Source organism: Crocuta crocuta, unplaced genomic scaffold (assembly GCF_008692635.1).
Source record: "Crocuta crocuta isolate KB4526 unplaced genomic scaffold, BGI_CrCroc_1.0 scaffold130, whole genome shotgun sequence".
NCBI classification, from domain to species: Eukaryota; Metazoa; Chordata; class Mammalia; order Carnivora; family Hyaenidae; genus Crocuta; species Crocuta crocuta.
In genome coordinates this window covers 10,461,512-10,486,341 of record NW_027527920.1, presented here as the reverse complement: position 1 = coordinate 10,486,341, position 24,830 = coordinate 10,461,512, and the positions used below count along the sequence as shown (strand labels likewise).

Genomic DNA, 24,830 nt, shown 5'->3' with positions numbered 1-24,830 from the left:
TCCGTGGGCTCTGTCTGAGTTGGGGACCATGCTTTGCCATCTGGGGTCCATTCATCAGTATTTGGGCACCAAGAATGATGTTAACTGGAGCAGCGGGGAAAGGAACTCCACTTCCAGGAAGCCTTCCATAGACAGCAGAATCATTTCACAAGAGTGTAAGTGTGTATCCTGGTTCCGTACCCCTTGTTCTGTAACTAGGGGACTTCATCTGAGAGTAAGGAGAATCTAAAGGAAAGCTTGGTGCCCATAATGCTATGAGGAATTGATCCGAGGTCTGGACACATGCGGTGGAACCCTGCTAATTTTTCAGACTGTCAACCTTTGGATATACCTTTGGGGAAATGTTAGGCCTCGAAGGGATTTCACCATCTCCTGTCCAACTTTTCAAAAGACACCAGTGTTCCTACTTGCACAAGCCAGTCAGAGTCTTCACTGCGATATATTTTAATTTCTCAGACCTCAGAGCCCTGGACTCAAAGCCACTCACACCAAGATGGCAGAGAGGAGAGGGAGGCCAGAGGACACCAAAGCTGTCACTCCATGGGGCAAACTGGAGTAAACGTTAGACCGTTACTCAGCGGAGGACAAATACAAATTCCTCAGGGACAGTAGGAGGCAGAGATGAAGCAATCATGAGGACCCTTCCAAACCCTCGGGTCAGAGAGAGGTACAGCTACCGGGTGGCAAGCCTTCTAGACTGAGGCCGCCAGCCTTTTCTCTGCTCACATCATCTGGAGCCGCAGCCAGCGTGGCAGAAGCTGCCAGCCAGGCACGAATGGAAAAACTCGGGGAATAAAGAGGTGTAGCAGTGAGACGATTTCTCCTTGTACGCATGACTAACGGGAACTGGGTCAGAAGGACTTTCTCTTCCCAGAGTGGAGGTTCCCAAAGGTGTCATGAAGAGGGCACGCTAGTGATAACTAAGCTAGGAGCTCCTAGGGGACATGGACATCTCATTTTCATCTCTGTGAACTCACACTCTGATTAGGGTCACGTGCGTAACAGGCATTTAGTATAAACAGCTTCCCAAAGAATAAGACCCCAAAGAACAGAGAGCTTGGGAAAAGGTTATCAGGAGGAACTTGCCTTTTTCATTGCGCCCTAAATACTCTTTGTTGGAAGTTACACTGAATTAGGTATTTGAGGGCAGGAAAGCTTAGGGATATAAAAGGCAACAGAGTCAGTGTTGGCAAAACCTTCTGAGGAAAGAAAAGCAACTACATGGGACCAGAAGAGTCCAGAAAACAAGATTTCAGCCACAGCTGTCCCAGCGCCTCTGTGAGTGACCTTGAGCAAGTCACATGCGCTGCCTGAGCCTCCTTTACCCTCGTACAAATGAGAGGATTGAACGCTGCGTTCTCGAAGTTCTACTCTGGCTCTCAGCTCCAAGACCGATTAAGATTACTAGGACTAAGCGCCTCCACCCTCGGAGTCAGGCAGGTTTGATCAAGTTGGAGAGAGTTGCTCATGCCAAGGCAGCTCCCGGGCATGTGACAAGGTGCCTGTGGGAAGCGGCTGTGAGGCTGCAGGCAGGTGGCTGCTGCTCTGAGGTATGGCTGGAAAGCCTTCTGCATCGGGAACCTGCCACAGGTCAGGCTGCCGTCCACAGGGGGCCTCGTCCTTGAGCACCAGTCACAGGCGCTTTTAGGGGCAACAGGGTCGAGTAGAAAAGGCTACTCCTCCTGCTTTATTATTATTTTTAGTAGTTTTGCTTCTTACCACTCTAAACTCTATAGGATCAGCAAGGCAAGAATTGCCCCATTTTACAGATGAAGAATTGACTTTAAATGATTTGCCCTAAATTAGACTCTGGCTCAGTTAACAGCTACGTTGCCTGGGTCCCAGGACCTCTGTGCCCTTCTGTTTTAGTATGTGTCCAGGAGAATTTGTGCATTCCTGTTTCCTCCCTCTCCTGTGCTCGCCATGCAGGTAAGGGCCATGTCATGTTCATCCCTGCCTTTCCTGTAATCCCTGGCACCAAGCAGGCCCTCACTTGTTTACTGAGCTGGATTCTGATGCTAATTTTGTGCTTGTTCCTCTCCAGGGAAGCATGCACCTATACTAATCCCTAGCTTCCCTATTACCCCGTATAATTTTTTTTTCCCATTAGAAAGAAAAGAAAAAAATTATGTCCTTTGCTCAGGTTCCAGATTTACCCTCCTAGCTTCCTAGTTTACCTGCCTGAAGGTTTGTTCTGTTTGGGGGCCACTTGTTTCGCTGAGAACAAAATCTGGTTGCTGCCCTGTAGCCTGGGAGATGGCGTGCCAAGTACGGGGCTTCACCGCAGTTCCCCTCCACCAGCATGTGATGGCCAGTGCCCCCTTCTTGCATGTCTGGGGACGTTGGCAGAGCAGCCTCCCATCTTTGGGGCTTGTGGGTGAGAGAGGTGTGAGGTGCTGTGTGAGTGGGCACCAGGGCGGCTGGGAGCATCGTCAGTAGACCCCTCTCTGCCCCCCACCCCTCGCCTCTGCCTGGGCAATGTGTGACTCATTGCAGAAGCAACGCGGGCTTTTTACAGGCAGCTACAGCCCAGGCTGTGGCTTTTCAACTTGGCTACAACTTTCACACTCATGCCAAGTGCTCTGGTGCCAGAAAGCCTCTCTTGGGACTGACTCTTCCAAATGAAGCATTTATTTCCAACTATCACAAAAATACCACTTTTCCCATCTGAGTTTTGACTTTGCCTTTTCAGTTAGTTGGTTTCCTCACATGATCCTGATAAAGGAGATCATGTGTATCTCCTAGCTTGTTTTTCCAAATAAAGTCAAGGCATTATTTCTTTCAAGTTCATGTTTTTCTGCTATAGGCAAAACAGAAGTGGACCAAATTTCTGTTTTGAAATGTGACAAGAGATTAACATGATACAGCTCAAAATGCCTCTTGTGATCTCCGAGGGGGAATTAGGAAGCCCGGGGTATAAGACTTGATACCCAAGGACCAGAATTCTTTTTTCATGGAGAATTTCAAATATATACAACAGGGGAGAGGAGAGCACAAGGAACCTCCGTGTCCCCCAGGTGACAACTAACAATTTGCAGAAACAAATCAGCTTCAGCTATATCACACCCACTCCTCCCATCCCTGGATAATTTTATATCAAATCCAAATGTATTTCGTCTGTACATATTTCAGCATCTGTCACTAAAACACAAGGACTCAAAACCACAATACCATTCCCACACTTCCAAAGTGAACAGTTCCTTAATGTTATCAAATCTAGTCAGAATTCAGTTTTCCAGTTATCTCATAACTGTTTAATGGTTCAACTGTAAGCTTCAGGACTGAAGTACAGTCCACAAACTGCAGTTAGTCGCCGTGTTATGGCCTGGATCTCAATGCGATGGTGTGATGCCTCATCGGACAACAACCGGCACCGTTTCGAGGCCTGAAGCCCTCAACCTTCACAAACGTACTTATGCTAAAAAAGTGTGCTTAAAATGTCTTCTTTCCTCTTTGCCTTTCCAAATCTTGTTCACTCTTCCAAGTCCAGTTCAAGTCCTACCAAAACTACTCCAGTGCTTTCTCGCTGCCTCAGACTCCTTGGCCAGCCTGCTGGGCGCTCACATGGTGGTACAGTGATGTGAATGCTCATTTAGGTCTCATGTGTGACTAGTTCATGAACCTGCTCCAGACTAGAACTCTGTCTACAAATTTCACAGTCCTTCTGAAGACAGAGCTTTCTGTCACATCCCTCCCCCATGTCTGCCATGCAGCACTTACTAAACACTTAATAAATTGATCTGGGGGATTTCTTAAGCTCATTTCAGAAATCTAGCCATAAAGCGTTGAGAGAAGACCCTGTGTGTGTGTGTGTGTGTGTGTGTGTGTGTGCGCGCGCGCGCGCGCGCGTGCACGGATGCGTGCATGGTTATAGGAAGATGAGGATAGCAAGAAGGGTTTTGTTCTTAACGGACAGACTTCAGCGTACTTCCATCCGAAGGGAAAGGGGAGTAGGAAAGGAGTATTGGATCTAGGAGGAAGAGGAACCTATGGATGGAGTGTGGCTCTGAGGAGACAGTGAGTTGGGGAGGGTCCAGCCAGCAGAGGTTCAAATTAACTCTGGGCTGAAGGAGGCACTCGGTACATGTTCAGCAGATGGATCGGAGCTGAACACTGAAGCCTGACTGGTAATGAAACCCACAGAGTGAAAACCCAGTCAGAAATCCGGGAGCTCAGTGGGCCCACAAAGCTGATCAGAGGGATCGGCTGTGGGAAGACAAACTGTTTCTCCACATTCTGCAGTGTTTGCAACCAAAGTGCACCAATGAGCCCAAACAAGTCAATGTGATTTTTTTAAACGAACTTCTATTTGGATATTTTCTTAATACATCTTGTGTCTTGTTTTAAAATGTAGTTACAGAAAACTTCAAAGCAGGTACAAAGTTTTACCATATAATGTACCCATCTATTGATCCATGATTAGTTTAGTTTTTATCTGTCCCCCACCACTGGATTACTTGAAGAGAATCTGTGGATGTTTATCTAAAGATAAGGAGTCTTAAAAAAAATAACCACAATATTATTTTCACATCTAAAAACTGTTGGCAGTAATGCCTTAATATCATGAGATATCCAGAGGCTGTTCTGGGTTTCCCCAGTTGTCACATAAATTCATTGAACAGTTTGTTTGAATCAGGGTCCAAATAAGGTTCATGGATTTTGACTGGTTAATATGGCTTCTAGGTTTCTCTTTATCTACCTGCCTCCCTTTCATCTCTCTCCAATATGGGTATATTTACTCTGTACATATATGAGGTACATCTTCGCCTCAGGCAAATAATAATTTATGCAAATAAATGAAGGATAATTTTATTATTTTATAACCTGTTTGCAGACATGGTATAGGGGTAAGTAAAAAACTTTATGGGTTGAGTAATTTATTATATTTATATGCCTGGTGCCTATGCTGTACTAGTAAAAGCACAGAGAGTGCCTTCGAAGATGAGAACTATGTAATTACTGGTACAATCTGATTCTTGTTTCTTACCGGTTATTCTCTCTCACTGACTGTACACCCTGTGGGCTCAAGAATAATAAAAGTTTTAGTAAAAATATTGTCTGTAACTTGGACTGTATCTGACGAGTCTGAACAGAAATGTGCATTCATTGTCATCCTATTTTGAGCTTTGTCTTTGGGGCTTTCTGAAGTCGGTCCTTCAGATCCACCTGCTGCCCCTGACGTTTCTTCATGGTCTTTTCTGAGGTAGACTCATCTCCGTGTGTGCTGCTGCCTGGGAAGCCAGTCCTGTACCACAGCTCCGGGGCATGTCTCTTCCGAGCGGCCACCAAAACACAAAGTCAAATCAAAACTTGCACCAACGGATAAAACCATCACAGGAAGGTTTACAAGGTTTACATATTTTTCCAACCGATAGTCAAAATTTCAGTACAATAAAAGCTTTTTTGGTTGGTCCCCTAAAGGATCTGACTACATAATGAAAATGGACCTAGCCCTGACATGTATACTTAAGTGGAAGCGATCACAGATTGTGTATCAAATTTGAATACACATTTAATGAAATTGATCATATTTGCTTTTAAAAATGAATATTCAAATGTTGACTAGAGGAGGAAACTGCTAAATACTCTCCTTGGAAGCTACTTTAAAAAAAATTTTTTTTTGGTGTTTTTATTTATTATTGAGACAGAAACAGAGCATGAGTGGAGGAGGGGCAGAGAAAGAGAGAGGGAGACACAGACTCTGAAGCAGGCCACAGGCTCTGAGCTGTCAGCACAGAGCCTGACGCGGGGCTTGAACCCACAAACCACGAGATCATGACCTGAGCCAAAGTCAGATGCTTAACCGACTAAGCCACCCAGGTGCCCGTGAAGCTACTTAATTTTGAAATTAATTCATTCATTTCTTCAACAAATGTGCCTGCTCTGTGCTAGGCAGTGTATTAGGTGCTGAAGATGTAATGGAGAACAAAACAGATGTGGTCTCTGTCCTCACAGAGCTTCCATTCCAGAGGAAGAGACTGATAATAAGTTGCAACTAAGCAAAGCAATACATAAATAAAATAATTACAGTCTGCAACCAGTTCTATGAAGGAAATGAGCAAGGACTAGGATGGAGAAAATGGAGGGACCGCTGTGGACCAGGTACTACAGGAAGACTTCTCAGAGGAGGTGCCATTACGATCGAGACATAAAGGATGGATCTGAGCCAACCATGAGCAAAAACAGAGGAATGGCATTCCAGAGAGAGGCCGCCGCAAGCTCAGAGGACTTGCTGCTGCAGAGACCCTATGTATTTTATATGCATGTGACGTATCAGAAAAAACCTAGGATCCATCTGGCTTCCCCGTGCCCAAGACGGGCATTGCCCTACAGCAACGCGGAGAATCATTCGGCACCTGCTCATGCGCACTCCTCTGTCTCCCCCTTTCAGGGAGCTGGTACCTACTTTTCCCTGAGGGCCATCAGTCATGGTCCTGTGGCTAGAGCCATAGGACCCCATTCAAAGAAGGCAGCCTTTGGTGCCTCTCTAAATCCATTTTGAAACCACACATCCTCAGGAGGTCGTTGGGACGTGGAAGCCACATTTTAAAACTATTTAACATATACTTTATAGGCCCTGCAGTTTACTTCCGACATTGATGAAAAGATATACAACTTCTCATAGGAGTCCAGTGGGTTCAGCCTACAGGCAGTAGCACGTTCCCACAGAGTGGCCACATTCTGCCGATTCTGCCTGTTTTCCTGCCAGTCGAGTAAAGAGGCATGGCCACAATAACCAAGATCCTGCCCAGAAGGAAAGGAGGCTAGCAGGGCTATGGGTTAATGATTGGTGGCTGAGGTCTTATGATTTTATTATAAACAAGTGGAGGCCTAGGACTCAAACTGGCATTTTCCTTTGTTAATGTTATAGATGAGTCAGAGACAGGGCAGTGAACAAGAGCTAGAGTCAGGGTTACTTATTATTTATACAGCTTAAAGCTGGGTTGCTGAAGGGGGCCCTTTCTTCTTCCTTGGATTTTATGTTATGGGTCAATAAAAAGGGAAAAGCTTTCTTTCTTTTTTTTAAGTTTATTTTTGCAAGAGAGAATGAGTAGGCGAAAGGCAAAGAGAGAGGGGGACAGAGGATCTGAAGAGGCCTCTGTGCTGTCAGCACAGAGCCCGATGCGGGGCTCAAACGCACAAACCATGAAATCATGACCTGAGCTGAAGTCAGACGCTTAACCGACTGAGCCACCCAGGCACTCCAAAATGGGAAAAGTTTTCTAAAGATGCTTTAATCTATACCTTATCTCAAACTTCCCTTTATTTCCTTTTCCTTTGTTATTTCCATCAGTATTGGGGCCAGTTTGAGAGGGAGGGCTGATGCTGGTGGGACGGCTGACGCTCGGGTAAAGCCTCGCTTCCGTGTCATTGCTTGTTTAGCCACGGCGGGAAGGGAGAAGAGGTGAGATGTAAGACAGGCCACCAGCTCAACTCTCTGCTAGCCTTCAGAAGCCCCTCCACTCTGCTTGCCATATCTAGAGGTACACCCCCACAGTAGCACTGGGGTGGGGGTTGGAGGGGAGGTACGAGGGTAGATATCTCACCCTGCCCCTCTCTCCCGATAACGCAGGACAGAGTGTTCCCCCTCCCCTTGCTCCTGTAGAGCCCTTGGCATTTCTCTTTCCTAGCAACACGTACACTTTTCAAAATAATACTTTCGGTCTTTCTACCCCAGCAGACCAGTGGTTGAGTCTAGTTTAAGAACAGCTGTTGTCAGGGGCACCTGGGTGGCTTAGTCGGTTAAGCGTCCGACTTTCGCTTGGGTCATGATCTCGCGGTTCGTGGGTTCGAGCCCCGCATCGGGCTCTGTGCTGACTGCCAGCTCAGAGCCTGGAGCCTGTTTCAGTCTGTGACTCCCTCTCTCTCTGACCCTCCCCTGCTCACGCTCTCTCTCTCTCTCTCTCTCTCTCTCTCTCTCCTAGAAATAAATAAAAAATATTAAAAAAAAATGTTAAAAAAAAAAGAACAGCTGTTGTCAAGCTTGAATGACCATCAGAATCCCCTAGAGGCAAAATCCAGATTGCTTAGCCCCACCCCCAGAGTTTCTGATTCCATAGATTTTAGGTGGAGCCCCAGAATCTGCATTTCTAACAAGATGCCAGGTGCTGCTGATGCTGCTTGACTGGGGAGCACACTTCGAGAACCACTGGTCTAGAGCAGTATTTCTTAGCCCCAGCTTTACACTGGCATCTCTGAGAGCTTCGCAGTTTGCCCCTCTTCCCCCCAGCCCCTGACATCTGGTTTAATTGGCCTTGGGTGGGGACGAGACCCAGGAAGCTTTAAAAAGCTGCCCAGGTGATTCTAATATGCAGTCAAATTTGAGAAGAGCTGATGAAAAGCACTTCTCAGATCAAATGCCTTGAAAGCTGGAGCCCGGCTTTTACTCTCCGTTGTCAGGGTAAGATTGCTTTTTAAGAAACATTAATTGATGTTTTATTGTGGTAAAATATATATAACATAAATTTACCATTAGTGATACTTGGTATATTCACAGTGTGGTGTAGCCCTCATCACTATTTAGCTCCAGAACATTTTCATTACCCCGAAAGGAATNCTTTCCCGTCCCCACCCCCACCCCCACCCCCTGGTAACCATGAATCTATTTTCTGCCTCAATGGATTCTGTACATTCAGTCTAAGTGGAATCATACAATATGTAGCTTTTCTGTCTGGCATCTTTCACATCGTGCAGTGTTTTCATGGTGCATCCATATTGTACCATGTATCTGTACTTCCTTTTTATAGCTGAATTAGATCCCCTCGTATGGGTATACCTTTGTTTATTCATTCATATTGTTGCTTTTTGTTGTAAATATCGGACTCTGGTTAAATTGCTAATCTGTCGTATAAAATCGTTATTGACTGAAATAAAGCCTCGGTGTTTCTCCTGTGAGTGTTTTAGAAAGGGTGTGACTAGAGCCAGCAGCAAAGGAAGATGGAGAAAATGCAGCCTACTTTCCCGGGAACAAGAGGCTAGGAGTCAACGAGGCTGTTCCTTGTAACAAGCTCCTGAATGAAAAGGGGAACCTTGAGTCATCATGCTAACAAAGGCATGTTCCATACAAGGAGATGTAGCGGTGTTCCCTCGCACCAGAAGGAAGTTGGTGGGAGAGCAAATTCAGTGGGCAGAGGCTGCCTCTGTGACAGGCTCTTTCTCTGGCAAAGGGAGATGTAAAGATGTCTCAGGTGCTCTGAATCATTGCTACAGCCGTCTCCTCCAGCTGACAAGAAGCAGCTCTTCTCCAGCAGCCCCCCTCCCCTTTGTTAAAAGTGTGAGACTGGCGGTGACCCATTCAGGGTTAGACAGTAGGTGAGGGACATCCCTGGATATCTAAGTTGAATGTGGCCCTGGCAAAAGATTTAGTTGTGGACTTTGGATGTCTGTTTCCTAGAACCAGTATATCCCCTTTCGTTTTTACTGTGATATCTTGCCTCCACTTCTCAGCCCAGGATCTTACAAGAATTGTCTAAGCTGCTGACTTCTGCATCTTCACTTCCCATTCAGACTCCCTGCCCTGCAACTCTGACTTCCAGGTCCACGTACCACTGACTTCACATGGACTCTCCAGCCCTCGTTTTTCTTGCAGCCCTTGGCCCCAATGCCCCCACCCCGTTACTGAAACTTCTCTGCTTCTGCTGTCTGTAACTCACTGCCCCTTAATGACAGCTCATGACGGTTCTGTTCTTGGCTCTTTTCTCTTACACACATCTCAGGGCTGAGCCCATCCCTTCCCATGGTTTCAACACCACCTCTGCCCTGCGCAGACCTTCCTCCTGAGCTCCAGACCAGCTGCCCACTGGATGCCCCAACTCGATGTCCGTGGCTCCCTGAAACCAGACATGACTAGAGAGGAAGGCAGACGAACAATTAAAAACGAATAACCAAATTTGCCATCTTTTCTCTCTGACCCTCCTCCTTCTAAAACCTCCCTTACTTTCTTCAAGGTTCTCTGTCTCAGCTGATGGTAGCAGCCACCACACCAAAGCCTGGAATCCCAACGTACATCTTCCTGTCCTCTCCTTTGGCCCCACTGCGAGGCACAGAGACATAATGATTTTGCTTGTAGGTATCTTTTTTAAAACATTTTGATTTTGAAAAATATTAAATGCATGGAAAAGGATACCACAATGAATTCCCATGTACTCTTCACCTGGAATCACTAGTCTTTAACATTTTGTCACACCTGCTTTATTCCTCGCTATATATACATGTATATGCATATTATTACTGTTATTACAGTTCCTCCTCAACCTGTGAAAGGGTTATGTCCCAGTAAACCCGCTGTAAGTTGACACCATTACGTAATTTGAAAATGCACCTGACCTCCTGAACGTCCTAGCTTAACCTAGCCTGTCTTAGACATGCTTATATTAGCCTACACATCGGCAGAAGCATCTAACACAAAGGCTAGCTTAGGAGAGAGTGTTGAATACCTCATGTAATTTGTGGAGTGCTGGGCTGCAAGTGAAAAATCGTAGTGCTTGTCTGGATGCAAGATGGTTCTAAGTCCCTCAGTTGTGTACCCTCAGGGTGGCATGGCTGCCTGGGAGCTGTGGCCGCCCCGCCCACTGTCACCAAATGGGATCACACCAGGTATCCCTAGCCAAGGAAGAGATCCAAACTCACAACTCCAGGTAGGGTTTCTACTGATTGTGTGTCACTTCCACACCATCCTAAAGTGGAAAAATTGTAAGTTGAACCATCACCAGTCGGGGCTATCTTTTGAGAGAAAGATTTAGACATCATGCCTTCCTGTACTTAAATACTTAAATGTCTATCTCCTGAGAACAAGGACATTTTCTTACATAATCACAATACAGTTATCCCAGTGAGGAAATGTAACCGTTAGTACTGTTACGTCATAGACAATTATATTCCAATTTTTTTATACCCAGTCTCAAAGGATCTTCCCACAGATTGCCTATGATTTATAAAAGGGAAAATGGTACCATTTAGATAGAAAGCTACCAAGTATTATCTTAACCATGTGATCAAAATTATCTCCAACAATGACGTCCAGAGCTTCCTGATGAAATACATAAGTAGTCAAGGACACATTACTTCTGTGGTATTCGTGCCAAAACTTACAACCTAATCACATGAGAAACCCTCAGACAAACTCAAATTGAGAGCCCTTCTAGAAGATAACCAGTCTCTATGCTTCAGAAATGTCAGAGCATGAAAGGTCTAAAGAGGCATGCAATGAGTTATCCAGATTGACTCCTGTATCAGTAAAAGTGCTATCAAGGACCACATTAAGTTTCTTTTAAACTTGGCCTTCATGTGTCTCCACTGGCACAGTCTTTGTTCAGACCCACGGCTCCGTATCTGTCCCTTCCACCAGCCTTGTTTCTCCAGGCTTACCCTACAGCCCTCAGGTCTCCACACTCATCCACACCACTTCTGCACATTACTTTGCTGAAAGTTCTTCAGTGGCTACTCAGGCCTTTAGGATTCATCTCAAAGTTTATACTGCAACCCTCAAGACCTTTGTGATCCACCCCCTTCTCCAGCTTTACTTTCCCCACTGCCACGTGTCAAAAATCTGAGGTCAGTGGAGGAGGACCTAAAATTTCACCCAGACTAACAAGTTAGGCTACCACAGTTTCGTGGCAAAGACACGAGACTCCTGAGTCAGAGACAAAGGATAGTTTAACACTCACAGCAGTAGCAGAGTGACATTAGCATCTGTGTCCCAAGCCCCTTCCACAGGGCGCTACAATGAGGGCCAGGAGACACCTGCACATGCCCACTGCTCAGCAGCATGGCCAAGCATCCCCAAGTTTAGGAAACCCCCATCTTGTAGAGGGGCAGTTAGCAAACCTGCCCAACTTCACCGCCAGGGGAGACATTATCTTTATCTTAGCAGATAGCAAACAAATCTGCTCTCTGCCCTGGAGGGAGATACTATCTCTCTCTTCTAAAACTATTTGCTACAGAAACATCCTTGAAATGATAGTCTGGAACAAAACCCATCCGTGCCTCTGACCACAGATTTGTTGAAACACAAGAAACCTAGGGAGAACAGTCTCCCAACACCACTCCTCAGACACTAGGCTGCTGCCACCCTGATTCTCTACCTACGCCACACACTCTCACGTGCTCTTTGGACCTCTTTTGCCCTCAATGGAAAGCCATCCTCATCCCTAAAACATACATGCCCCATGCACATAAACATTCATGCACTCTCCTTCCTGTGCTCCTTTGCCTTTCAAGAATCAGCTCCTCAGGCAGGCCTGACAGCCATCTGCCCCCAAATTGAGGCTTTTTTGTCATCCCTCCCTGTCCACAGCTTCAGCGCACATTGTCAGAGCACTTAATTTGCTCCACTCTAACCGCCTGTTTACATGTCTGCTGGTGCCTCGGCTGTCATCCCACTGAAGGCAATGGCTGTGTGACCTTGTCTCTAATCCCAGGACTAGCCCACAAAGGGATCATTAAGGACTGGTTGAAAGAATAAGTGACCCTGTGAATGAACTGTTACATTATAGTGGCCAGCAGTTTCTTCCTGTCACTTGAGGTAGAGTCAGATGCACAAATTGATGAAGCTGGAAGATTGGCATGGGACAAGGGGTGGGGCGGGTATAGGCTTCATAATCACCTTCCACATTCTGGGGGAGGAACCAGAAATCTGTCCACGGGGAAGCCTTTCCCATCTTGTAGGATGGAGCACTTTGATAAGCCTTCTTAGCTTTACAGACCTGAGGCGGTGTACTACCCAGTGTTGCTAGGAAAATGTAGCCCCAGCTGTAGCCATCCAAATGCTCGTGTTCCGGGCTAAGATGCTAAGTGTTCTGTTTAGTGACCCAGTGATACAAACTGGATGCATTTTTAAGAGGTCTGTGTTCTTGCAAAGGACACTGGTTTTATCAATATGAATTTAAGTGTCCTGGACGGGAACAATGTTGTCCTACTTGTGATGTTATTTCAAACTTTAAGTCATTGTTCTCAACAGAAGGGTTATTACCCCTCAGAGGACACTGGCAATGACTAGAAACATATCTGGAGTCACAACCAGCAGGTGCTACTGGCGTCTAGTGGGTAGAGGCCAGGGATGCTGCCAAATACCCTGCAGTGCATGGGACGGTGCCACACAATTATCCTGCCCAGAATGTCAGTAGTGCATCCCTGAGAGGCCCTGGACTAGTCTGTTGGGACTTCCTTGTCTGGGCCGTGTGGAAGAAGGACCAGGTCATGGAGTGCAGAGGAGGTTTTTCTTGAAAGGATTGGGTGCTCTCACTGTGAATCATCCTGGGGCCAGAAAGAGGAATTGAGGACTGGTGTCAGGGAAAAGGGAACACAGGAGGGCTCCAGGCCAGGAGAGCAAGGTCGGTGCCCCCGTGGTGGTTGGGGACCCATAAGAAAGGGGTGACGTTGCCCTCAGGGAGTACTGTTGACAGACATACCTGTAGACGGTAATTGCCTTGTGTCATCCAGGGCCCGCACCAAATTTTTTGCTAAATTACAAGGCCTAATGAGTTGTTTTGTAGTAGTTGTTGTTGTTGTTGTTTTACTCTACCACGTAATGAGCGCTCACTATGTACCAGGTATCATTTTATATCTGAGGTTGGCTAATATTTTCTGCAAAAGATCAGAGAGCAAATACCTTAGGATTTGCAGGCTGTACTGTTTCCGTCACAGCTACCGAGTCCTGCTGCTGTCGTGCCAAAGCAGAGTCATAGCAACTGCGTCAGTGGAGGATCGGAGCTGTGCACAGTTTGCCAACCCTCGTTCTATATGCGTAACATGTATTAATTAATGTGATCTTCGTGCCAGCCCCATGACATAGGTGCTATACTCTTATTTAGTAGAGGAGGTGACTGGGGCACAGAGGTTTGCATAACATGCCCAAAGTCATGCCTGTAAGTAGCAAGGCTGGGCTCTGACCTAGGCTGTTCATACGCACCCCCAAGGCAGCTCCCAGTGCACTTGAGAGAGCTCGGAGCCCACGCATCGGCAGTGGTTACAGGTTGGTAAGGGGGACCAGCAGGTAAGCCCCAGGTGACCGTCCTGAGCTAGAGAGGAGCAGCAGCCACGGAGGCATCTGTGACCTTGTAAACATTCCCCAGGGAGTCTGGAAATCATGAAAAGAAGGGATCTGGTAACAGACACAAACTTTCTGCAGCTACCCAGGGTGGAAGTGTAACTAAAGCGAAGGGTGACTCAATCCTTCACTTAACAGCTTTCACCAGGAGGAAGTTCTTCCTGATAGCTAACCGATAGCGCTCCTGCTGTTATCTAAAGCTACTCCCTCAGTTTGCCTGTCTAGTGAGAAAAGCTGCTTTTTCATGGGTCTCTCACACCTAAGACTTGATCCCGGCTACTACTTACTATCTCTTTTCCAGAGAGGCGTCAGGTGCAGCGGGAAGCTCGAGGGCTTTAGAGCCATCAGGCTGAGCTGCCAAGCACAACTCTGCCACTTACAAGCTGTGTGACCTTAGGCACATGTCATGGATGCCCTCAGCTTCACTCAGAAAATGAAAGTGGCAGCACACACTGTGCATTCCTGTCGTGAGGAATAAATGTGGTAGCATAAGGCCAGTGTCCAGATGTGATAGGCTCGCAAGACATGCTGGGCCCCGGATCCTTCTGGGCTGAATTGTCTCAATCCTTCCTTTTTCTCTTGCGGGCCGTTTGCCAACCTTTTCGAGCAAGTTCTCCGTTTTCCTCACTGGAAAACAAATCTAGCGTTCCCTGTGTGTCTCCGTTTACTTCTAATGAGATATGCATGGTGATGTGGCATTTCGTTTCAGACTGGTCTTCACCTCTGAAATCCTATCATCCCAGATCAAATGTCACCGTCTCCCCAGTGCCTTCCCCAACTCCCAAAGCCAAAAGTAAGCAGAGGAATCAACCATTCTTTCCTCCTTCACTCAACAAATGTTTGCCGAGCGTCTTCCCTGGGCTGGGGTCTGTGCGTCTGTCCAAGCAGCCCCTGTGGGGAGGCAGTCGCACCCCGCAAGCTGTGCAGTTATGTGCTCCTTCTACATGGCCCTCCTTGAGGCTGGAAATGGCCCCTTGCTCACCCCACACCCTATAATACCACCCCGCTTGCAGCAGGCTCATGCTTAAAAAAAAAAAAGCCACTGAAGGGAAAAACTTCTTCAGGGATAACTGGACATATTACTCTTCACTGGAAAGCAAGCACTTGGCTATTAACCCAAGAGGCACCTGTGCTTCGTGGGACAGTTATGTGAAAGGAGGACATTAAGGCAGCTTAGCATACTCAGGGTTACTTGCACACCTTCCCTACTCAGGGACATTCCCTACTTCTTCCTGGCTGAGGGACAGGCTGAAGCATTGCATCAGGTTGATCGAGAGCCGGGGAGACTGTTGGGCCACCGCCAGAAGGAAACACAGAGGAGTCACTTGGAAGATTGCATCTGAGTGGCTCTCCAAGCTGAGTGTATAAAACACACTGTAACTCGAACCCAGCTGAGAGGCTACCCCAGCTCACAGGTGAGGAGACGGGAGGGTGAGCGTGTGTGAGTATAGACACCTCTCAGAATGCAAACACTGACCTGAATACGGATGTGGGCCTGCGTGTGTGCATGTGTATGTGGGTGCGTGTGCACGCCCTCCTTCCTGAGGACCCAGAAGGATGGAGCACAGCGGCCAGCCTTCCTCTTCGGTCTTGCCGGCTGCCTCTAGCTCTGCGATGTGCCACACGACACTTGCTCACTGGACACTACCGCCACCCAGCCCACTCGCTTTGATCTGCTTTTCTTTTCTTTTCTTTTTTTAAATTATTTTTTAACTTATTTTTTGAGAGAGAGAGACAGACAGCAAGCTAGGAAGGGGCAGAGAGAGAGAGGAAGAGACAGAATCTGAAGCAGGCTGCAGGCTCAAAGCTGTCAGCACAGAGCCTGATGTGGGGCTCCAACTCACAAACTGTGAGATCATGACCTGAGTTGAAGTCAGACGCTTAACCCACTGAGCCACCCAGGTGCCCCTGATCTGCTTTTCTGACCTGCTGCTTCACCTGCGTTTGTCCTCTTCTCTCTAGTCTCCCTTCCAGTGCTGATCCTTCTGATTCCAGTCACCACGTTCCTTTAGCTGCCTATCCACTTGCTCAGAACCTGAGAAGGATATGGATTCAGGAATGGCCCCCAGAGGTACCCCCACAACAGTAACAGCCGTGTTTTGCCAACGAAGGCTGGGGGAGTCTATTGATTTTTTTTCCTACCAACCACACTGGTCCTTGATCCACATTTCCAATGAGTGTGGCACAAGGAACCATATCAGATGTTTCTCTCTGTCAAAACGTATTCAGTCTACTGTGTTGTCTTTAACCACTAAGCCTTTTATCCTGACAAGGGGAGGAAAAGAAAGGTGATTTGGCATAATTTGTTCCTGGCAAATCTATTTTATTTACTTAAAAAAAAAATCACTGCCTTTCCTCAAGGGCTTTTACACAATGTCATGATGTGCAGCATAGGACACGCAACCTGGTATAAAATAAACATCCCCAAAATGACCAGGAAAGCACGTCCGATGGGAATCAGGAGGTGCAAGTTCTGGTCCTGGTTCAGCGCCTGGTGCTCTGTTGGGGCCACTGTGGAACTCTGAGTTGCCCCTGCCTCTTTGTAAGTGGGGGTGGGGTTTGGCTACGTCAGTATCCCAGACACATAGACACAGACCTCGGGTCCCACCTAGGCAATATGGCCATCTGGATGCCCATTTGAACAGAGACAGGCACTCATCCACAATCAGGCTTCACCGTGCCTACATTTCCATTAGATGTCTACGTTTCCAGCTGACTTATACCAACAGGTGAGGACCACTATTCCCCTTCCTTGGTTCAGACCCCCAAGTCCTCCTCCCACATCCCTCTGACCTCCCTTTCTCCAGGGTTCACATTCCATGCACTCTCCGCCCTGCAGCTGGTATGATCTTTCTAAAATGCTTACCTGATCGCCTCAGGTTTCTACTTGGAATGCTCTGGCAGTCCCCTGCTGTCTCCAGAATGAGGTCCCAACTCAACACCCGGCTCACACTCCTCATACTCTGGCCTTGGCCTGTCTCCCCAGCTCCACTTTAGTGAGGTTCTTGGGTAGTCCCCAGAACATACCAGCCTAGGTGGTCATTGCACAGTTTGTCCCTTGGGCCCCCAGTGCCCTTTCATGCCCTGCCCTTTGCCTGGCCAGCTCTTATCTGTGTTCCAGATCTCAGCTTAGACATCACCTCCTCCAGGAAGCCTTCTCTAGTCCTTTCCCTCAAACCCTAGGTGAGATCTCTTCCATGTTTCATCTCTCTGTGTTGTAAGGCTCTGTCTGATTCGCTGTCTCCTCCCAGATTCATAGTTCCATACTGGTAGAGACCATGCCTTACTCATCATTTCTTTAGCATCTAGGCCAATACTTGGCACTTAGTGTTCACTCAGTGTTTGTGGAATGAATGTGAGCCACTTATCTTGGGCTAACTGAAAACTTTGATTGTTTTTTATGTGTGTCTTTGATTAATAACAAAGGAGGAAGATTAACTATTTCACTAATATATTAATTTGTTAAAACAAATCTTTTAACCGTGGTGTCCATGGAGGGGGCAGAATAAAAAAGAGTGGTGGAAATCTAGAGTATCTCTACTCTAAGGTTCCTTCTAGCTAAAAATTTCAGAATCTATTTGTTAGAACATTTTGGCTCAGAATCAGGAAAAATATCTAGAAACTAGAAGGGCAATATAAGGGAGAATCTTTGGATTTGTAGGTCATAGAAGAATAGACAGTTACTCAGATTGGGGCCACTAGTTTGCCTCTGGGCTTCCTGGTGGCCAAAGCCAAAAGGGAAACAGTCATTTGCATGACTGCTTCAGACTCCCTACAAAACATCTTTGAGGAAAAAAAAACAACCAAAACATTTTTGTTCAACAACCTTCAGAGTGACCTTTTCTCACTTCTCCACTCCTCGTCTACCTTCTAGAAGGTGGAACACCAAGGAACGGCTGCTGCTGCAACAGCCACTTGGCACCAATTGCCAACGTCCCTGTTCCCTGCTTTAAGTAAATCTCACTTTCAACATAAGGAGCCTTTCCAGAGCCGCCAGTCCCCTCCACCCCCCGGAGGTGGGGGCTGCATGAACCTTTGGCCCTGACTGTGCGGCAGTCTTTACGAGATCTGGACCGGTCTCATCCAGTTCACCCAGGAGCCACCCAGCTGATCTAGTCGGCAGTTAATGATTGCAAAACCCTTTAAAAAGTTAGGACGAGTTAAACAAACCATTCAGAGTTATACCAGTTCTGAGTCAGCCTTTATAGACAGCAGGAGGTGCAGCCAGTATTTGTTCCTTCCTGGTTGGCATAAAATTGAAGGTTTGTCAGGAAATTGGGGAGCTGGCTTCTTAAAGAAATGCTTTTTTTAAAAAAAGCTCCTAAATGACTTTGTTTATAAATGCTTGTAATATTATGAAACAGAAATCATGCATGAACTTAAAATTGGGAAACGTTGTAGTTCAAAATCAAATATAATTCCCCGTCATTCTTGTACGCCATGTGGGGCAGTGTGCACGCCAGCCATTATTTTTACACTTTTTTGCCCCCACTGTTTTCACTATTGAGTTATCAAAATTAATCATTTCGGCTCCTTTCCTTGTGTCCTTAGCATGTAACAGGGTGCTTCTCAGTGAGTATTTGTGGAACTACCATATTTCATTGCTTCCAGACACCACTGATGGTATGTCCCTATTTCAGAGATGTTAAAATGTGGGGGAGTGTGCATCTGAGAATCAAGCGGTGATGGTCTTTGTCCAAGGCAAGTACTTGGCCACATGGTGTGGCCCCTGGAAGTCTGGCTGTGCTTCTGGGCTTCCGTATCCTTCACCCTTGTGGGTGTTGCTGCTCAGGACGGTAACAGAGCAGGAAAAGGGACCCTCCTGCCCAGGAGATTGCAGAAACAGTCTCTGATCCATTCTCTTCCTCCCGGAAAACCAGACTGTGCAGTCCCTGCCTAGAGCCTCCTTTACACACCTGCTTTGAATTCAGCCCTTTTTTGGCTGAGCTGGTTTATCCCAGAGGCTCCTCTCTCTCCAGAGCTGAGGATGGCATGCCAAGGGCTTTCACCAGCTCCTTGGGGGCTGTGCTCTGCCCACACCTGGATGCCTGGGGCACAGGGCAAGAGGAGCAAGTCTGAGCACGGCGGGAGGCCTGCCGGGGGCCCTGACCAGACCTGCTCCTAGCTCTAGTCTGCCAGCTCTCACCCTGCAGTCCCAGGGCTTGACTCTGGCTCCGGTGGGCCAGGGCTCCTGCCTGGGGCTGGGCTGAATCTTAGCTCACATTCCTAAGAGCCCAGCCTCAACCTTCCACCCAGGTTCAGACCTCCACCCTGGCATCCTAAGTCAAGGATCAGCCCTGAGGCTTCCCAGGGGCTGGGAGGCCAAGGAAGCCGCAGTGACTTCAGCTGCGTGGCTGGGATGGCTACCGCTGTGGAGCCAGCTGTCTGGTCCCTGGAGGCCAGGAAAGCCGCAGGGAGTTGAGGTCTGACTTCTCCCTGGCCTGACGGACAAAGCTAGAAAGAACATTGTAGCCTGGGAGGAGTTCGTGGTTTTATCCAATCCCTTTCTTTCTCACAAAGAAAGGGTCCCGTTTGCTCAGAATGTAAAAGGAAAACTTCCTTGCTATTGAAACCTCAGGCAGTTCAGAAAAGCATGAGGAAGCAAACCCTTCCTAACCCAGCTCATGTCTGTTTGGTGCAATAGAGTCTACAAGGCATTTTCCCCACATAGAAGCCAATGTAATTCCACTCTGTAGGGTGGAGGGAAAGATAACGGTGATTAGCTGTATTAGGTGCTCACTACATGACCGGCACCACCAGGCTCTGTCCACTCATGATCTTAGTCCTCTGGGAAGCAGACCCGTGCTTCTCAGACTGCAGTGGGCATCAGGACCCTCTGGTGGGCTTCCCCAAACAGATGGCTGTGCCCAGCCCCTGAGTTTTGGAATTTGTAGGCAGACCTGGGACGGGCCTAAGGTTTTGCATTTCTAACAAAATCAAATACGGTGCTTTTGTTACTGCTAAAGAATCCGAGCTGAAGAGGTTGAGTTTTTCCTCTAGTCTCCTTTGTGTGTTCCACTTCTAGTTCTTAGTGTTGGGAGGGGCCTCCCGAGTCCCAGGTGATGCTGGTGCTACCTGGCCAAGAACCACGGAGGTAGATGCTATTACTCCCGTTAGGCAGTTGAAGAAACTGAAGTTCAGAGAGGTTAAGTTCCTTCCCTAAGGCCATTCAGCCAGAAAGCAGTCTAGTAGATATTCACGGAGATCTGCCTGGTCCTGGGCTCTGAACACTCTTCCACATCCTCCTCCTGGTTTTCTGCCTCCCCCACCCCTGGGCCACTACACCTGTCCTGTCTTTAGGAACTAATGCCAGCTGCGCTATGGTTGTACCCGGCTGGCACAGCCAGCCACAAGCACTAAAATGCAGGCATTTTGATAGCCACAGGCCAGGATCCCCACGAACACACAAACCTCAATTCCGCAACACAGAAGAGATGAGAAATAAGTATGAGTAGGCAGACCATACCACATCCTAACAGATCCTGGATGTCACAACTTCAGTTAGAAGCAACTAGAACAACAGCACAGATTTAATAAATGATGGTGGGTTGGATTTCTAGCCTCAAGGGAAATCCCTACGGCATAGGGCTGGGGATTCAGTGCCCTGGTATGAGAAACATGTCCCGGTTTTTTCTTGCTCTCTCTCCTCACAGGGCTCAGTGCCTCTTGTCATTCATCCTCAGGACAGCAGATGGATTGGGGGCAGGGGGTAAGGTCACTGGGGTGTTTGGAGTTGGCTGAGCTTCTTGCTTTTGGTAAAAACAAGAACTATTATTTTTTAAATTTATTTATTTTGAGAAAGAGCGGAAGATGGGGCAGAGAGAAAGGGAGAGAGAGAATCCCAAGCAGGCTCCGAGCTCAGTGTGGAGCCCAACATGGGGCTTGAACTCACAACCATGACCTGAGCAGAAACCAAGAGCCGGATCTCAACTGACTGAGTCACCCAGGAGCCCCAAGACAAGTGCTATTCTTAACTAAATCAGCCTTTTAATTGCATGTGCTCCCTATAACTGTTGTTTTAAATTCTCCCTTTAGCTCTTGGTCTGCTTCCCAAACATTTGGAAGTGAGGTCACGAGTTGCCTTTATCTGCACTAAAGAATAGAAAGTAAAGAGTTTTTCTCCCAACCTCCCCCCTTGTTTTGCGTTTAGCCCTCAGAGTTTGGGAAGGGCTTAGGAAGCATGTCACGTGTCAGGGAAAGCTTGTTTATGGCAACTTAGTGTTCCAGAAGATTTGGGACAAGGCGGGTGGAGGCGAGAGTCTGGAAACCAGAGAGGTTTGCCCCGGTGAAGGATCCCTGCCTGATTCCCAAGGAAAAATCCTCTAAGACAGGGAATCCATTGTCCAGAACAAAGGAGAGCAGTGAGGGGATCACTCAGAGCCCAGGCCTTCCGGCCGCGTGCGTGGCAAAGACGCTGGGCAGGAGGGGGTGGGAGGGGCTGCAGCCCCCTGCCCGGCACCCCCAGGCTGTCACACCACCTCCTTCCAGAGTTCTCTGCATCATGGCTGGGCTGGCCCCGCGGATGCCCCACAGGGCCCTGACTCTTGGAGAGTGGGACGCCCGCCCCGTGGTCCTGTCCATCCCATCTCCTTTGAAGGCTTATCTCACTTCCCCTGAATCTCAAGCAGACGGTGCTCACTCACATGCCAGAAGCACCACAGCGACACCTGGTATGCTCAGGATGGGGCACGCACGCATCCCCCCAACCCCTCATCTGACATGCCCTCGGGGCATTAGCTCCAGCACACTCATTCCTTTTGGCTGCTCTGTCATTTTGAACACACTAAGAGGTTTTGGGGGGTGTTTTCGTGGGGGAAAATTAAAAAAAAACAACTTCCAGGCTACGGATGAGTCTCCCAGCCAGCTAGAACTGGTTAACTCTTTTATTGAATGTAACACTTGTACAGAACAGGGCATGCATCATCCGCTTAACAGCCTGATGAGCTACCCCCATCTGAGCACAGCACCCACACCAAGGCACGAACCGTGACCAGCACCCTCCTCACGCCTCCTTCCAGTCACCTCCACCCCATGGGGGCTCCAGCTCTCTACCCTCACTTCCAGCAGCAGAGAGCGACTTCAGCAGGCTGGAGTTTATCGCCCGCTCGCAGGACAACCTGACTTGAAGTGCCTTCCGGTCCAGCAGGCGGAGCTGCCCGGGCTCAGCGGGACTGATCCGGGACTGAAGTGTGGTGGAGGGGGGGTGGCTGCGCAGCAGCTCCAGGCCTGGCCGACGCACCCAGCTGCTGCTCCAGCCACCCCCGAGGGGCGCCCAGGACCGTGGGTCCCATCTTGGCTATCAGGTGGTTCTCCTGCCTCCAGGCCGGCCATCTGGGAGCTCAGCCTGGTGACTTTGTGAAGGGGAGAAGGAGGGAGGGCTCTCTTTCCATGTGCTTCTAGAAGTCCTACGCTGTGTTCCAGGCCTTGGGAGGCCGGTGGATCAGGATGACTCAGCAGCATTTACGGGCAAGTAGCTGAGGTCTGCACCCTGGGAAAACTAGCACGTGGCATTTTGGACTTGCCTCATTCAGGGCAGCCCTCACTGTGTGGAAACCATTCCCCATCCCCCCAGCACCCCCACCAGGCCCGCTGTTGCCCGGAAAGGCTGTGAGCACAGGTGCCAGCTGCCAGCCTGGACCTGTCCCCAGCCATCCTTCCCCCGTACTCCTCCATCGGCCCCCACTGAGGGCCGACCCCACTTCGCGGGGACTCATTTTGCTCCTAAGAAGCCAGATGTGTCGTCGTGCTCACCCTGTGCATGCCTCTCACCATCAGCCCCTGGCCTCTGCTTCCTCAGCAGATGGCTGCTCCAGTCCTGCAAGGCTTGAGGGACAGAGGGCGGCCAGAGCTCGTGGCCTGGAAGAAATGCTTCTGCACCGCTCCTGACGGCACCCCCTCCCCGCACTGCCCCTCCCGAGGAGCCCTGGGGCCCAGACTCTGTCATCTTCCTTTGTCATTTCCCTTGCCCTGCCCTTTCCTTCCCTCTTACTGCTGTCTCCAAACTGGATGGTAAGACATGAAATGGGAATTCCACAAAGGCCAGACACCTTCCTGCCGGCTCCCATCCTTCCCTTGCCAGTCCCTGCCACCACATTAATCTCCCTAAAACACAGATGATTCGCGGCCCTGCCCCTGCATCTATGGGACAAGGTGGGAAGGTTTTGCCCTGCCCCTGAATGTCTCCCTTGTTCAGTCCAACCTATCTTCCCAACCTTAGAGTTAATCACTCCCCTGTAACCCCTTTTTAAAAGTTTATTTATATTGTGAGACACAGTGTGTGTGTGTGCAAGGGGCAGAAAGAGAGGGAGACAGAGAGAATCCCAGGCAGCACAGAGCCCAATGTGGGGCTTGATCTCCTGAACCGTGAGATCATGACCTGAGCCGAAATCAAGAGTCGGATGCTTAACTGAGTGAGCCACAGAGGCCCCGAGTCTTTCTGTACCTGTTGCCCCTCAAATACCACCTTATTTCTTGCCTCCACTCATGTGACGCCATCATCATTTTGGCCACCACCACTTCCCTCCCACCACACTGGATCCTCTGGATCCTCCACGGCCCAAGGGAAAGCCCTCCTCCTCCAGAAAGCCTTCCGTGACTATCCAGCCCTAGTCTTCTCTATCCTCCTCTGAACCGTCAGAGCACTGAACCATTTATTTATTATCTGTCATTATCTGTTTAGCTTTGAATTGTGAGCTTAAAGTATTCCCAGGTGCAGACCACAGCCCACCCTTCTAAGCACCATGCCTTGCACACAGTAAGTACATAAGGGGTGTCGGTAATGATGGAGCCATGTGGTGCTAGAGCCAAGGGGACCTTGGCCTGGTGGATCATTGGCTGATTAGTTCGGTGGCTTGGCTTTGCCTCCTGGGTTAGCAAACACCCAGAGGCTGGCTTTTGCAAATCTAAGTCAGACCTCTCTCTGGATTCTGCTTATACTGTCACCATCAACACCTCTGCCTGTCACCACTCCTCCTGTGCCAGTGAGGCAGTCCCAGCCTCCTCGCTGCACCAGTCTATCTTGCACATTGCTTGTGACCGTCCCCAACGACATTATGAACATTCTTGCGCTTGTCAGTGGACCTGGTACTTGGCTTCCATTCCCACCTCAGCTGATGACCAAATTTCCAGTTCATTGCAACACACCAGCTGGGCTGATTTCAAGGCCTGCCAGAAGTGGCTAGTGTCATTCCTGAGCCAATCCCACAGAAACCCCATTGCATACTTGATGTCCCCCGCTCTCCTCACGCACGAGGCAGGCATCTCTCTTTCATGAAGGACTAACTGTCACTACCCCTGAGCTACGCCTGCTTATAAACATGGCAACAAGAAGTTAATCCCAGACACACTGACAGCTTAAATCCTGGGGCCTGAGCCAAACTTCCAGAAAGAAGCCCTTTGTTCTTTGTTTATTGTAGAATAAATGTCCTCCAGAGGAGAAGGTCTCTCTCCTACCCAAGGCCCCTGCAGTCTGGAGGTAACCCAGGCACATTCACCTGGGAGGTTGGGTAGAAATCCTTGCCGGAAGCGGGAAACCTTAACGCTAGGATTCATAGTTTACGTGCACAGCGCAGGCTGCTTGGCTTGGAGAAAGCGCTGTGTGGAACCGTTCTTTCCAGAAGCCTGGGTGCTCCCTTTTAATGATGTCAGAGTTGCTCTTCTCAATACTTCCCCCACCCTGTACCCTCCACAGATCATGGAGTTCCTGGCTTTCTCATGAAATACAGCCATCTCCTCAAAAAAAAAAAAAAAAAAAAAAAAAAAAAAAAAAAAAAAATACGGAATC

At 48.4% G+C, this 24,830-nt stretch overlaps 2 protein-coding genes across 3 annotated transcripts in view; one reads left to right on the top strand and one right to left on the bottom strand.

The window, feature by feature from the left end:
• APH1B (aph-1B gamma-secretase subunit) overlaps window positions 1-10,088 on the top strand; it is an 82,310-nt gene extending 72,222 nt beyond the window's left edge. The window contains exon 7 of one of the 2 annotated variants that reach the window (XM_077747596.1): window positions 9,948-10,088. The gene's annotated coding sequence lies outside the window, so the exon portion shown is untranslated. Of the gene's footprint in view, window positions 1-5,207; window positions 5,396-9,947 lie in introns of those variants that run through there. The other variant, XM_077747604.1, reaches the window with a different exon arrangement.
• The window catches only part of CA12 (carbonic anhydrase 12), a gene marked incomplete at its 5' end in the record, with an annotated part of 51,775 nt that overhangs the window by 21,110 nt on the left and 5,835 nt on the right, over window positions 1-24,830 (bottom strand). The window lies entirely within an intron of this gene.